A 13,831-nucleotide genomic window follows, 5' to 3' on the forward strand; every position below is an offset into this window, starting at 1 on the left:
TTCCCAGGAGCATAAAATGGGATGATAGGACCCTCATTGCCATGGGTGATTGTGAAGTTTCCTCCTGTAAGGAAATAAAACCATTCCTTTTACTGCATAATCTGAATGCTTTCATGTTGAAAAGCAGGAAAAGGGACTCTATTCAGTTTCATTCAATAAACATTTTTGGGCAAAGGTATTTCCAGTTTCAGAGAGTCAATGATTTTGTGTCTTTAAAAACCCTTTGAACATCTTGGAAGGAAGAAGTATTTGAAAATGCTATTATATCTGGCAGTTATCATTAGTTTTTTGTTACCCACTCAGAAAGTCTTTATCTGTTTAGTTCCAGAAGTGGAAACAATGGATGGAAGCAGAAAGTGTGCTTAACCACACTCCTCAACAGTGGAACAGGCTTACCTGCAAAGTAGTGAGCATCTCATCCCTGTGCGAGTTCGGGTGGCAGGTTCATCTTTCCTAGGTGCTAGAGAGAGCTTTTCCTGCATTGGATGGAAGGGCAGATTGCTTAGTGCTGAGGTCCCCCTGAAATATGGGAGCCTCCGATTCTGAAATCACCTGAATTCCCCAGCTGAGGATCGGGGGTTTCCCTACCATACTAGGTGAATGCATGAGAGATTGGGATTAGGAGAAAATCCCCCCACGGGGCTTCCTGACTTCCTTCTCCAGAGCAGAGCCCCTTTTATTTGGACCAGATTGACTCTAATGGCTCTCCTCACCCCTCCTTGTTCTTTACTACGATCGAAGGCTTTGCGCCTGTGTGGACTCTTGCCTGCGACGTGTCTCAGAACCAACTTCTGTTCTGGATGCATCTTTCCCCTGTGTTCCACACCGTCTCTAGCAGGATGGGGGATTAACAATCAAGCGCCTATTTATGGCATTCCGTCAGGTGCAAGGCCCTGATGTAAGAGCGGAGAGGGAAGGCAAGGAATGACTAGTCAGTCCCAGTCCTTCAAAGGCTTTAGTCTCTCTTGGAAACGAGCTTGACCCAAGTAGAAAGTCAGCTGAGGGAAGAAGTCTGTAGGACAGGACAGTGGAGTGGTAGAGGGCAATAATAGGCGTGCTTGGGAGAGGAATAGATAGCTAGTTGTGGGCTGAGGCACTGGGGTGAACTGGGCCAGTGGATTTTGGGCACCGATTACTGTCGGGTAACAGACTTGGGTGGGAGAAAGACAAAGTCGACCTGGGGGTTACGAGCCTGGGACAGTTAACGTTGATATTGATAGAAGTAAGAGAACTTGGATGGCGAGCCCATTAATAATTGACCGCGTCTGACCTGTGTAGGTTGCAGTATTCAAATGGCACAGAATAGTTTCCAGCGAAAAGTTTCCCTCCTGCTCCGTCGCGGATCTGCTCCCAGCTCCCTCCTCGGAGGTGACCACTGTTACCAGGGTCTGGTGCATCCCTCCTGAGATGCTCTAAGCCAGTCTCAGCCAAGACCCACGGGCCAAATCCATCGCACCACCTCATTTGTTATGAACCATGAGCCAAAAGTGGGGCTTATATTTTAAATGGTTGAAAAAAAAAATAGGATTTTTGATTCATTAAAATGATATGAAGTTCAAGTTGTAATATCCACAAGTAGAGTCTTGTTTACCGTCACGCTCATTTGTTTGTTAATTCATTTATGCTCATTTGTTTATGCAAATTGACTCATGCTCATTTGTTTATGCTGGTTTGTCTACATATTGTCCGCGGCTGCTTTTGCACAATAAAGGCAGAATTGAGTATTTGCAGCAGAGACTCCATGGCCCATGAAATATTTACTGGCCCTGAAATATATGGCCCTGAAAATATTTACTCTCTAACCCTTTACATAAAAAATTTACTGGGCGCCTGGGTGGCTCAGTTGGTTAAGCGACTGCCTTCGGCTCGGGTCATGGTCCTGGAGTCCCGGGATCAAGTCCCACATCAGGCTCCCTGCTCGGCGGGGAGTCTGCTTCTCCCTCTGACCCTCCTCCCTCTCATGCTCTCTGTCTCTCGTTCTCTCTCTCTCAAATAAATAAATAAAATCTTTAAAAAAATAAAAATAAATAAAAAAAAAAAAATTTACTGACCCCGGCTCTGTAGAAACATACAGGTAGTTACAGATTATTTCTTAACCCAGATGGTAGCATACCAAGTTAATTGCTCTGCCCCTCGCTATCCTCATTTCCTGTGTCTTGGAGACTTTTCCACATCAATACTATCATATGGTTAGTCAGGGCATGGTGAATCTTGATTTTAGACATGCTGACTTTAAGGCAAAGACTTGTTACCCTTGAGGAAGATGCTCAGTAGGTGGTTGGGCTCCAGGGGACTGAGGCTTGGAGCCTGGAGGTGGAGATGTGAGAAACACCTGCGGGGAGATCTTCAGTGCCAATCTGTGACCTCAGCCTCTAGACCAAAGATCTCCCTTTATAGAAGCGAAGTGTTGCATTCTGAGCACTGCACCAAGTCAGCTATGGATGTTAATAGTCAGATTAACATAAACACCATGCATGAGAAACAGTAAACCAAGACCTGAAGGAATAGTAAATACTACAGGCAATTTAGAGTTACCTTCTTGAGTGAGAAACAGACTGGTAACGGGTGGTGTGCAATAGTGACCCGAGCAGGAGGGCAGTGGATCTTTCTGAGGGCCTCCTGCCTCTCCACCGCTTCATGCCTGTCACCTTATTTGAATTGTTACTCTCTCGGGTGGTATATTTTGCTTCATTTTCCAACTGAGGAAATTGAGGCCCAGCAACGGTAAATGATTTTTCTCACAATCAGTGCTTCAGGTGAATATCTAGTTGTATTAAAATGTGATTCCATCTGACTTTTTTTTTTCCATCTGACTTTTAAAGACTTCTCTTTTGGTTCTACCACCCAAGATGCCAAATCAGGCCGGGAGTCACTCCCCAGGTTTGACAAGCCGTTTCCTCTTTCTGGCCTCAGGTCCCTCATCTGCAAAATGGGGTCACTGTCCCCATGCTTTCCCTTCTCACTCTCATGTGGCCTAATCCTATTGTGGGTGAACCGTAAGGAAAAAGGGTGGTTCCATAAGCGCCAGATGCGGAAAACCGGAAGAGGAGTAGAGAGGAAGGTGAGTTTAGCAATTAGTCTATGCCGGACCAGTTATCTGGAATCTGATCTTTAGGAAAATATTATTCCTTGGTGTGGAGGAGGAGTCTAGAAATCTCTGCTCCTAAACTGAGAACTTGCCCATCACTCTTCTGCCTTGACCCTGAGGGCCACTTGAGCACCCGGTCTTGCGCTGCTGGAGGGGTTAGGGTTGGGGCTGGGAGAGATGTGGACAGCGCCTGACAGGTCCCTTCCTGTGTCTGCCAGGCTCTGCTTGGCTCCGCTCGGGGTTTCTAGAAGAGCTGCAGCTAGAGGGCTGTCTGATGTTACCAAGTTGCAGGCAGGGTGGGGAGGGAGGAGAAGGGAACGAGGGCGGGTGAGCCATCAGACCCCAGGAGCCGGGGGTGTGAGTGTGTTTATATAGGGCTCAGCCAACCTGCAGTTTCAGATTTCAGACCCCCACTTTATCAGGAGACTTTCTCCTGGTTTTCAGGCAGTGCTGTAGCTGGGAGAGAGCTAACACCAGAGCCTTCCTGGAAGGCTAGGGAAATTCTGGATTCTCTGGCTCTCTCCCTGTCTCCTTCCTTCTCATGGGAGCTGCATCGGCCACCCCTGGCAATTTTCTCCAATCTGGAGTGTTGTTTCCTTCCTTCCCAGTCAGCTGTCTGTGTCTTCCAGTTGGTTCCTGACTTCCAGCATGGAAGGTAAAATCTGGGGTCCAGGGGACCTAGGCTAGGAAGAACTGGGGCTACCCAGACTTCCTGTGGAGAGGACGGGGTGGGTGGGGGGGGAAAGGGCGCACATGTTGGGCAAAGAGGAGTGGTTCACAATGAGTGAGAGACAGAGAGGAGGGAGGGAGGCAGGAGGGAGGGAGAGAGTGAGAAAAAGAATGTGTGTGTGGGGGCATGTGTACTGGGGGCACTTCTATTATATTTGGAAAGCAAATTTTCTTCTCCTTCTTTCATTTAATTCCTTTCTCTACTAACAAATAAGAATGTCCCATGCATGTCCATCAAAAAGTTAGGAAAACCCTTCTGACTTCTAGAATGTGACTATTTCCTTACTTGGAGGTAGGGGGCTACGGAGGGAGCTTAGGAACATGGGTCTGTCCTGGAGATAGGCATCTAGAGGACTAATGCCCCCAGAGCCAGCCTTGGTTTTTGCAGGCACTTGGAAACCCTCCCAAAAAAGCTAACTGTAAGTGCTGTAGCTGTCTGTGTGGTGGGAGGGTGTAACCAGCATGTGGAATTAGCTTGAACCAGCCTAAAGAGATCAAAGCTGTGAGAGACAAGTGCCAGGAGCCTTTTCTTCTCGGTGTCTCAGAATTGGGCAGGATGCAGGCCAATGCCTGGGACAAGGGGTGGGTGGGTGAGAGGGCATGGAGGACTTGGCATTCCTCCCGAAAGCGGAAATTTGGGTGGGGAGGTGATTGGTGGGTGGTGGGTAAGGCTGGCTGCATGTAGGTCTGCCTTCCCAGGATTTGCATGGTGTTTCTCAGCGGCCAGGAGCAGAGACCAGAGCCTTACCTCCTACGGGGGCTGGTGGGTGGGCAGCCTGCCCTGGCTGCTGAGACCTGTTGGCATAGTCATGCCCATGGGCAGCACACCCTGTGTGGAAGGGTCCAGCAGAGATGGTGGGTGGGCCAGGCCCATGGGACTCGGCAGGAGCCTGGAGGTGGCTTTTGAAAAGCAGGTTTAGGGTGATGAGATAAGCGTTGGAAATGGACTGCAGCAGAGTGAGCTAGAGGCAGAACACGGTGGATGGGAAGGAATAAAGAGAGAGGGCCAGGGAGTCCTAAGCTCTCGTACCTTCCAAAGCTGCAGCCAGCCAAGGGACCTCAACTCTCAATATAGATGTAACCTCAAGTAGGAGAGAGAACCGGGGTTTATCTACTGACTTCTGAATACAATGAGATAGATGGATGAGAGGCGATGTGGGCAGGACAAAGGGAAGTAAAGACACATTCTCAGAAAGGAAATTGTATAGTGCGGTTGAATCTGGGATGCAATCACACAGCTATTTATTAGGCAATATAATTAATGGGTTGTACAGTATGGTTATATTTGAAACTGTGGGCATTTAAAAATTATTTTTTATTTACATCACCATCTACTTCCAAAGAGAATTCTAGTGTCTTTGTATATATGACAGATGGTGTGACGCATACATAATTTTGGCCAAAGGATAACAATAACCCTTCCTTTTATTCAATTGTGCAGAGCTTCCCAGCGCGGAGCGCACTTTCACAGACACTCTCCCATTCTGGCTCTAAGTTTAGCAGATGTTTACCAGTCGCTTTCCTCTCCTGGGTATTGTGTTAGATACTGAGGTCCAGATATGGATAAGACCTGGTTCTGGGGGCACCTGGGTGGCTCGGTCGATTAAGCGTCCAACTTTGGTTTCTGCTCAGATCATGATCCATGGGTTGTGAGAATGAGCCCCGCGTCAGGCTCTGCACTCAGCGGGAGTTTGCTTGAAGATTCTCTCTCTCCCTTTCCCCCTCCCCCACCCCACTTGTGCATGCATGCACACACAGTCTCTCTAAAAAAAAAGAAAAAAAAAAAAAAAAGACCTGGTTCTGTCCTCAAGGGTCTCACAGTCTAACTGCAGTCCCCTAAGGGAGACAGAGAGAATATCATTCCTACCATGTAGATGAGGAAACCAGAACCAAGAGGTGCCATAGGACATATGGTTAGTCAGCAGGTGGTCAAGGATGAGGATCAAGATCCAGCTCCTCATCCAGGGCCTTTTTTGTATTTTTTCCTCCATACCACAGTGCTGCATCCACCTCTCTGTCCTCTTCCTCCCCCATGCCTTCCTCGTCAGAACCATGAGCAAGAAGCGATTCTCTGTGGTAGGCAGAGTGGAGCAGCTGCTCCCTGGAAGAAAGTCCGTCCTCACTGGGCTCTGAACTGTATGTGTGAAACGGCATCAGTGGGTCTCTGTCTGTGTCACGCCTGGTTTGCTGCCCTTGACCACTCACCAGAGGCTGCCTTTATCTCTCAGGTCATTCTTGACTCGGTGGGGCAGATTGGCTTCTTTCCTCTTCTCCCCAGCTTATCTCGACAGGCGAGGGGACTGAACAGTCCAGGGGGCTCCCCGAAACTTGGGAGGCTCCACATGGAGGTTGATGCTCCCTGAACACTGAATTTATGAACACAGCAACCAACATCTGTTCAGGTCTTTGTAGCTGAAAGAGTGCGTTCCCATACGCAAGGCATAGCGGGTGTGTTCATTTCTCCCGTCTCTCTCCCACATTTGTCCAGCTCAGGTCTCCTGGGAAGGTCCAAATCTCTAAAGCTTAGGGTCTTTCTCTTAATTTCCAGGCTTAAGCTAAAAGGGGCATAGAGAGGTCACCTGGCCCACTGATTATCAATTTTGGGTCAGTGACAAGAGTTTCACCAGTCTGAGGTGAAATGAGAGAAATAGGGTAAACATACTGATCTTTTATTTTTCCCCAGAAAACAAAATATATTCAGTTCCAAGGTTTCCTTTCAGGGGCAGAAGATGTGCTCCAATATTTATTCTGGGTTATGGCTTTTTTATTCTTTTCATGAGCTGGTGGTGAGAGTGGATGGTAGTTGGGCTCTTAAAATGTCCTTATTTGGCAAAATAAAAAATTGGCAGCCTTATAGTGGTTCCTTAAATTTCATTTTTTGAAATTTAACTGGTGCACGGAATCCAAAAATCTTGCCTCCAGGCAGGACCTTCTCCAAACAGTTGAGAATTTCCCTGATAACAGCTCTTTTGGGCAGATACCTGAAAACCTGGATTCGGGCCTTGTCACCACTGTTGTTTCCCTGTGGGTCCTTGGGTCATGATAAACTCATAATGAGTCTTGGTTTTCTCATTTTTAAAAGCTGTGGGGGGTTCTTACCTCCCAGAAAAGGCTACTCTCTGGCAAAGGAATATGCTCTTACTTCTTCCTCCTCTTTATCAGAGAGTCAGAGACTCCCTTCTCTCAGGGGCTCCAAGATCAAGCTTTGCCAATTCTTAATTCCTGTAGTATCTTTTGGAAACAATGGAAATCATTTTCTATCCTTGGAAGAGAGAGGGTATTTGTGGATTGGATTATGGGAGCAGCATGAGGTATATTTTATATCTGGTGTCCAGTGTTAGTCATTTGGAAATACCCCTTTAGATGGTCAAGAGTTAAGGGCACTTAAAAATCTTGCCATCAGTTTTTGAAATGGTGGATCTTCTTGAACTCCCAAGAATATCAACTGTAACTTTCCTAAATCTGCAGTGCAGGCTCCTGGAGCCACGAGAACGTCTGAGTCTTCCACCTTCTGAGGAGTCAGGCCTAGAATAGCAACAAATATGTGGGAATCCCCAGGCAGCCCCAGCTGCCAGACTGAGTCACGTGGTTGGGTGTGCGCAAGTGTGCAGACCTCTAGGGGAGAATGCGTTAAAGGGAAAATCAGTTTGGAATCACCCTAGACATTGAAGTAGATGCTCTTTTTGAGATTTCTCCTAGGACCCTTTTTCTGAAAGCAGATGCCAAGGAAAGAATTTTCTGATTTTTCCCCATTTTCATGTTCTGAAACAAGAGCCCTCCGAGCCTAGGAAAGCAACTGAGGTTTGAGTCAGGTTGTTAAATTTGGGGGAGTGAGTAGCACAGCCTCACCTCAAGCTTGCTTGGGGCAGAGGGAGAAGTAGAACAAGCTGGTGAGAAACATGGGAGCCTCAGGTTCTGACTTGGAAGACCAAGCCCAGGTGCATGAAAGTCTCCTCTCCAAAAGGTTGCTGGGTAGTGATGGGTCAGTAGAACAGCACAGCCCTCAAGAACAGTGCTAGAGAAAAACACACAGCTGTGACTGATGACAGACACCACAGACCTATTCAAAGCAGCCAGAGGGAGGGAGACAAAGTGAAAAAGGATCGAAGACGTGCAAATTAAAGATCTCTGCCACCTGAGGAATTTCTGCAGGTTAGAGTCCTCCACAGTCCATGTGATGGCTCTACCTGGGTGTGGGGCAGGCCAATGATGGTGACATGGCAATTTTTCTCTTAGCATATCTCTGGTCACCATCAATGGTGGCTTTCCTCAGGGAGGCTCTAATGAGGATTTTGTCTTAAACTTTGGATAAGTTTGGGACACAGAGTCAGGGCGTACAGCCAAGTTCCTGGAGATTAAGATCTCTTCTGATGTTCAAGCCAAAAGGGCAGAAGGTGTTAACCACTCAGCATGGCTTTTTCTGGCTATAAAGGTCAACAAGTACATGACTGGGACCTTCAAGATGTCCCCATCCTTATCATGGTGAAGACTATGGAAAGCAAGCTCTGGACTCCAAGGCCACCTTTGTCTTCAACTGACTGCCTGATCTTGGGCAACTCAGTCCCTCTCTGGGCCTCCTGATTCCTCATCTGTAAAATGAGGGGGGTGAATTTGATTGCTACCATCCTACTTAACACACCTCAGGTCTCCATTTGATTGACAGCAGGGCCTTTCCCAGAACTTCAGGTAGACTTACTGCTCCACGAGGTAGAGTGCAGGTCTGTGTCCTGCAGCTGCATGTCTGTTGGCTCGAGGTGGCAGGATGAGACAGGTATTCTGGAGACAGCAGATCCAGGGTCAGAATTAGAAGCCCACCTGGATGACTGTGCCTCGGAATGGGTCAAGTCCTTCATAATCACCAGTAAATCCCTAAAATGTACAGCTAGAGCCAAGAGATCTGAGAGGAGCAACTGCCTGATACTGCTCACAGTTATTGGCCAGGGCTAGTCTCCCATTTTAAAAGCCTCCTGGGGCCATGAAACAGCATCAGGAGAAACACGCCAAACCTGTTCCACTGTGTGCTGGATGTGTTTGTTTCTCACCCTAGAGTGGCCCATCTTCATCATCTTTCTCACACTCAGTGTCTCTTCCTTCCTTCGGCCCAACTCTCCACAAACTTTGGACCCCTCCACCCCTTAGTGTTCCCTGAGGCTTAGACACTTGTTCTCCTGGGAAGGCCTCTAGGGAGTGGGTAGCACAGATGGAGTTGTGGGGTGGTGATGGGGTAGAGAGAGGGCGGAAAGCCCAATGAGGTGGGGAGTTGGGAGGCAGGCTTGGAATATTCAGGCATGTCTATACCTGAAGTCCAACCAAATAACAACAACACGTGGCCTCTGCCCACTCTGTTCAAGTGGGAGGCAGCAATGCTTATGGGCTGATGGGCTGGTCTTTGGATCCTCTCCCTTGCCCCATGCCACCTTGTGTCCCAGGGACCTGGCTCAAGGCTGCAGGAACCAGGGACCCGGGAAAGATCCAGATTGCAGTAAGGCAAGTGCAATGTCTGTCAATATCTTTAGCCTAAATAACTCTGGTGGCTCTCCTGAAACCCCTGTCTTCAGGGGCCGGAGGAGCAATATAGACAGCCCACAGCCGGTCTGTGGGTAACATGATGCACCTACTGTGTACTACATCAAACCTCCAGAAGGGTCTGGAGCAGCTCCCAAATCAAACATATTAATATTTCTGCAGCAACGCTTATCTAAAGAGTCACATAATTGGGATAAAGAAAGGCTATAAAGAGTCTCATGCCAGTTCAGGTCACGCTTTGCTGCTAATTAGGTTCGAGTCAGGTTGGGGTCTGCCATCCGTTGAGTTAGGAAAAAAATGTTTAATTTTTAGGTGTTTGTGGATTTGGGGATGCTGTTAAGGCATTGTGGTTCTGTACGCCTCATAGAATCCTATCGGGTGCAATTAGCATTCCTATTTTACAGAGGAGGAAGGTAGGGCTCAGAGAGGATTAGTAACTTGCCTAAGGCCATTCAGCCAATATGGGTGATTCCAGTCCGGAGCTGTCTGCCTCCAGGGCCAGGCTTCTTCCTCCAACGTGTGGCACACTTTACCTCTCCAGCAGCGAGTGAAGGAGAGAGTTGAGGGTGAGGGTGGGGAGCTCTGACTTTGGAGTCATCCCCAATGAGGGAGGTGCTTTCTGCACATCTAATAGGGATCATTTATTGGCTTGTTCTTATTTATACATTGACTTGTGGGATCCCAGTAGGCTTAAAGCTCAGAAGAGAGGAAGCTAAAGTTCAGTCAACTTTGTGGCTTACAAGAAGAATCCAGCTGGCTTCATGGGGGCTGAGAGAGCCAAGAACAAATGGGGTCAAATTGGGTTTAGTGAGAGAAGCATCATCTGCAGTGGAAACAACCCCCGTGCAGAACCAGAGGAATGCACAATGCTTCCGGCTTCCCCACCCATTGCCTGACTGTGCAAGTCTTGCCTTGAGTAGGGACTGGTCTTCCGAGAAGGACTGTCTGGAAGGATCACAAAGCCCAGATATGGGTGAGAGTGATGTGCAGCTTGAAACAAGAATTCAATTAGGGGGTCTCACTGGTCTTCATTAGCGATGTGAAAAAAGGTCAAAGGAAGTGCTAATTTAATCTGCTGAAGATTCACCATGTGCTTTTAACCCTTGATTGGAAAGACGGACATTGGTCTGTTGTGGGGACAATGGCGTAGATAACCTCCCTCCTTCTACCTTCCACGTGCTGTCCGAGGACAGCTGCCATGCCTGGGCCATCTCTAGGTCAGATAAGATCTGAACTCCTAAAATCTAGGCACACAGGTGTCCACAGTGTTCCTGTGCAGTGAGGAGCCTGCCGCCCACAAACTCTGCTCTTGTAATGGAGTGGCTGTGCTGTGCCCTTCACTAGGAAGATACCCATTAGGAAGGGTGGTAGGTTCATTGCCATAGGAACAAGGAACATCTGCTCCAGCCAACTGGAGAACAGATAGGAAAAAAATATTCTTAAAGGGACCGTTAGCTCATGGAATGGGTGCCAAGGAAGTAGTTTATCTGAAGGCCTGAGGGTTGGACCAGACCCCTTGGCCTGAGAGCACTGTGAGACTCTGAGGCAGCAAAAGACCCCCATTTGCTTTGGAAAGTGCACAAGATTTGTTTTTTCTCCCCTGCATAAGGGCTGTCCTCTGAGAACATGTCTCAAAGGTGAGTCAGCTTGTTGGCCCAGAGCTCCCCGACTCCCTCTGTCAGCAATGGTCACCTGCCACCTTCCTTAGGGATCTTAGCTCCCCTCTGTGGTTGCCGGCTCCCTCCTAAACATCCCAGAAGCTTTTCTAAGCTGAGTAGTAGCAAACTTTCCTGTTTTCTCTGACCCTTACCCTCATCCTTACCCTCTCCAATGGCCTGCTCTCCAGGCTGACCTGGTTTTCTGCTGCCTTTGGGCGAGGATCCCAATCCCTTTCCTTCTTCCTCTGCTTACCTTCCATTTCGCCTCATACCAACCACGTGTGCAGAGTTGATGATACGTTGGGTCCTCCAGAAGTCATCTTGTCCCTCTTTCTGGTATCAATAAGGACTTCTGAGTATATGTTGAAGCTACTCAAAGCAGCTTAAGCCCCAAAGGGGGTTTTATTGTAAGGGTCAGAGAAATGTCTGGATCACAAGAACAAACGAGAACCAAGAAGCCGAGCGCCACAAGTACAATGTTTTTTTGCTCCTCTCCTTGTGCTGGCTTCAGTCTTTCCTCTTACTGCAGAGAGGCTGCTCAGCTTCATGGTCCGTCTACAGGGTACAAAAGATGGCCTCCAGCGGCTCCCTGGTGTACAGGTCACCTGGAGAAGGACTGATCTCTTTTCTCTCTCAGTCACAGTTCCCATCCCTGGGGAGAGTTTCGGTTGGGTTGAGACCAGGTAGCTACCCGTCTAAGGGAACCTGGTGTCAGGTTTAAGAACACGGCTGTTACCACAATAACTATGTGGGTGTTGGGGTGGGGACAGTTTCTAGAAAAGGTGGGTACTTTCTAGTACACGTTAGCCCTTCTTGGGCCTCCAAGCCTAGAGGACTTTGGCTTGAAGACTTCACACACCCCTGACCCCTCTTGTTCAGCTCTTTTCCTGCCTGATCATGGGGACTGGTAGGTACCTAGTCGGTAGCCCAGCACTATGACCGAAGGAACCCAGGGCACGGCCGTGCTGTCACCGCCATTCCCCATGAGTGGCAAAGGCACAGGACCTGAACCTAGAAGGCCGGTCAGGACCCCGCCTTACCCATAGGTAAAACTCTATCCTTTTAGTAGAGTCCTTTATAAAAGATTTTATTGTTCCATCAGACACTAGGGCATCAACATCTAAAAGCCTCACAGTTGGAAAGCCCATTACTGTTTCTAAACTCAGTTATTCATAATGTAATTGAATCCATTGTCCTTCATTCCATCCTGGGCTCAGGAGGAGGACCGATGCCCACCATCTTGTTTAGGTTAGGATTGAATCAGTGACTATGAAATCATCCTCTTGCATGAGAGAACGGGAATCTGTGCCAGGGTATAGGGGATTTGGAACCATTTCTGGCTGACTGCTGCCCTTTATCCAAATGAACCTCCGAGAAGAGACAAATTCTACGGGGGTCAAATTGTATATCTTTCCATGGTGCTACACCCCTTTTTCTTAATGCCCTCCTTCACGCCTTCCTCTGCCAAACCTCTCCCCTCCATCTGCTCTAATGGCAGACATGGAGCAGAAGTCCTGGGGCTGGAAGGAGCAGGGGGGAGGCAGGCCCCACTTGGCTCTGTTCTGTGAGGGGCATGTGGGAGAGGAGTGGAGAACGGAGCACTTCCCTCTGATCTTGCCTGACTCCCCTGGAGCCTGGGAGGTGGGGGTGTCTCCGAGTGGAGCAGAGGGAGAGCCTGCAGGGGCCCAGGAGCTGGGCTATTTCTGTAACACAGAACACATCTGCAGCCAGCCGCAGAGAAGGTCAAACTCTGGGCGCAGGGCTGGAATGCAAGGGGCCAGGAGGCGGGGAGAGCTGTGGTGTCGCCCCTTCTGGCAGGTTGGAGGGCCCCTGCAACACCCTTTGGGGAAAGTGGGGCTGGTGGAGTGGTGATGGTGTAGTGCATTGGAGGAGGGTTGTGGCATGGCGCAAAATCCGAATACCTCTTGCGCAGAGGTGGGGAGGAATGTAAGTCCGAGGTACGGGGGCACTAGTTTGCGCTCTCTGCCATGAAAAAATCAGGTCAGGCAAAGCACGGTGTGCAGGGAAGGCGAAATCGGGCTGAGGTAGAGGCAGCGAGGCTCAGACGAGCACAGGTGAGTGAGCGTGCCCCAGTGCTTGGAGATGCGGACAGTGTGGGGGCCGGCTTACCGTGAGCCATGCAGTTCAGTTGCAGCCCCTTCCAAGACCCTATCTAATTTGTACTTGTAGTCTTTTTCTTGATGAGAAATCCTCCAATTGTGTAAGCTTCAGACTCCACAAGAGCTGGCTCTGCCCCAGCATCCCCAGGCACCAACATTCTCCCCTGCCCTCATTCCTTTGCTGCCACTGAATTCACGCAGCCCTGTCCTCGAGACATACTCCTCCCGGTGTCTTCCATGCTTCATCCTCATCCCCACGCAAGCCTGTATGTGCTTTGGGGCTTCTCGAGTGTCTGTTTATAGTTAGAAAATTGCCCTGTTTCAGACCTGCCTTTGTCACAGAAGGACCGTCTTGGCTAAACCTGACTGGTGCTTGACCTTTGGCCACCCTGCCGTTGGCCTGCCTTGCTTTAGCACCTGCAATGAATAATCTGTTGGTTTATGTTCCTTCTTGTGCTATGGGTCCTCCCTAGCTGAACCCAAACCTCTGCAATGGGGACAAGGCTCCTGATGAGAAATTAGCCCGAGAGAGGGGCTTTCTCGAAGAACCTGAAGTCCTCAGGTCTCCAGGCAAGGTGATTCCCGGTCTCCTGTCCAGTGGGCTCCAAGGGGCAAGCACTTGCCCGCATTTTCTTGCTGGATGGGTACAGTGCAAGCACTAGAACTTGGGTCTTCTCCGTTAACTCCTGCCCAGTGACGTAGTCCCTGGA

At 49.0% G+C, this 13,831-nt stretch overlaps 1 protein-coding gene across 16 annotated transcripts in view; it reads left to right on the forward strand.

Moving 5' to 3' along the window:
• Window positions 1-13,831, forward strand: part of PLEKHA6 (pleckstrin homology domain containing A6) — a 139,836-nt gene that overhangs the window by 61,325 nt on the left and 64,680 nt on the right. Inside the window, exon 1 of one of the 16 annotated variants that reach the window (XM_032422526.1) lies at window positions 2,083-3,061. The exons of 13 other annotated variants lie outside the window; for them this stretch is intronic. The gene's annotated coding sequence lies outside the window, so the exon portion shown is untranslated. Of the gene's footprint in view, window positions 1-2,082; window positions 3,062-3,459; window positions 3,744-13,831 lie in introns of those variants that run through there. 2 more of the 16 variants (XM_032422528.1, XM_032422525.1) reach the window with 2 other exon arrangements.

This window comes from Phoca vitulina, unplaced genomic scaffold, assembly GCF_004348235.1.
Source record: "Phoca vitulina isolate PV1807 unplaced genomic scaffold, GSC_HSeal_1.0 scaffold26, whole genome shotgun sequence".
NCBI classification, from domain to species: domain Eukaryota; kingdom Metazoa; phylum Chordata; class Mammalia; order Carnivora; family Phocidae; genus Phoca; species Phoca vitulina.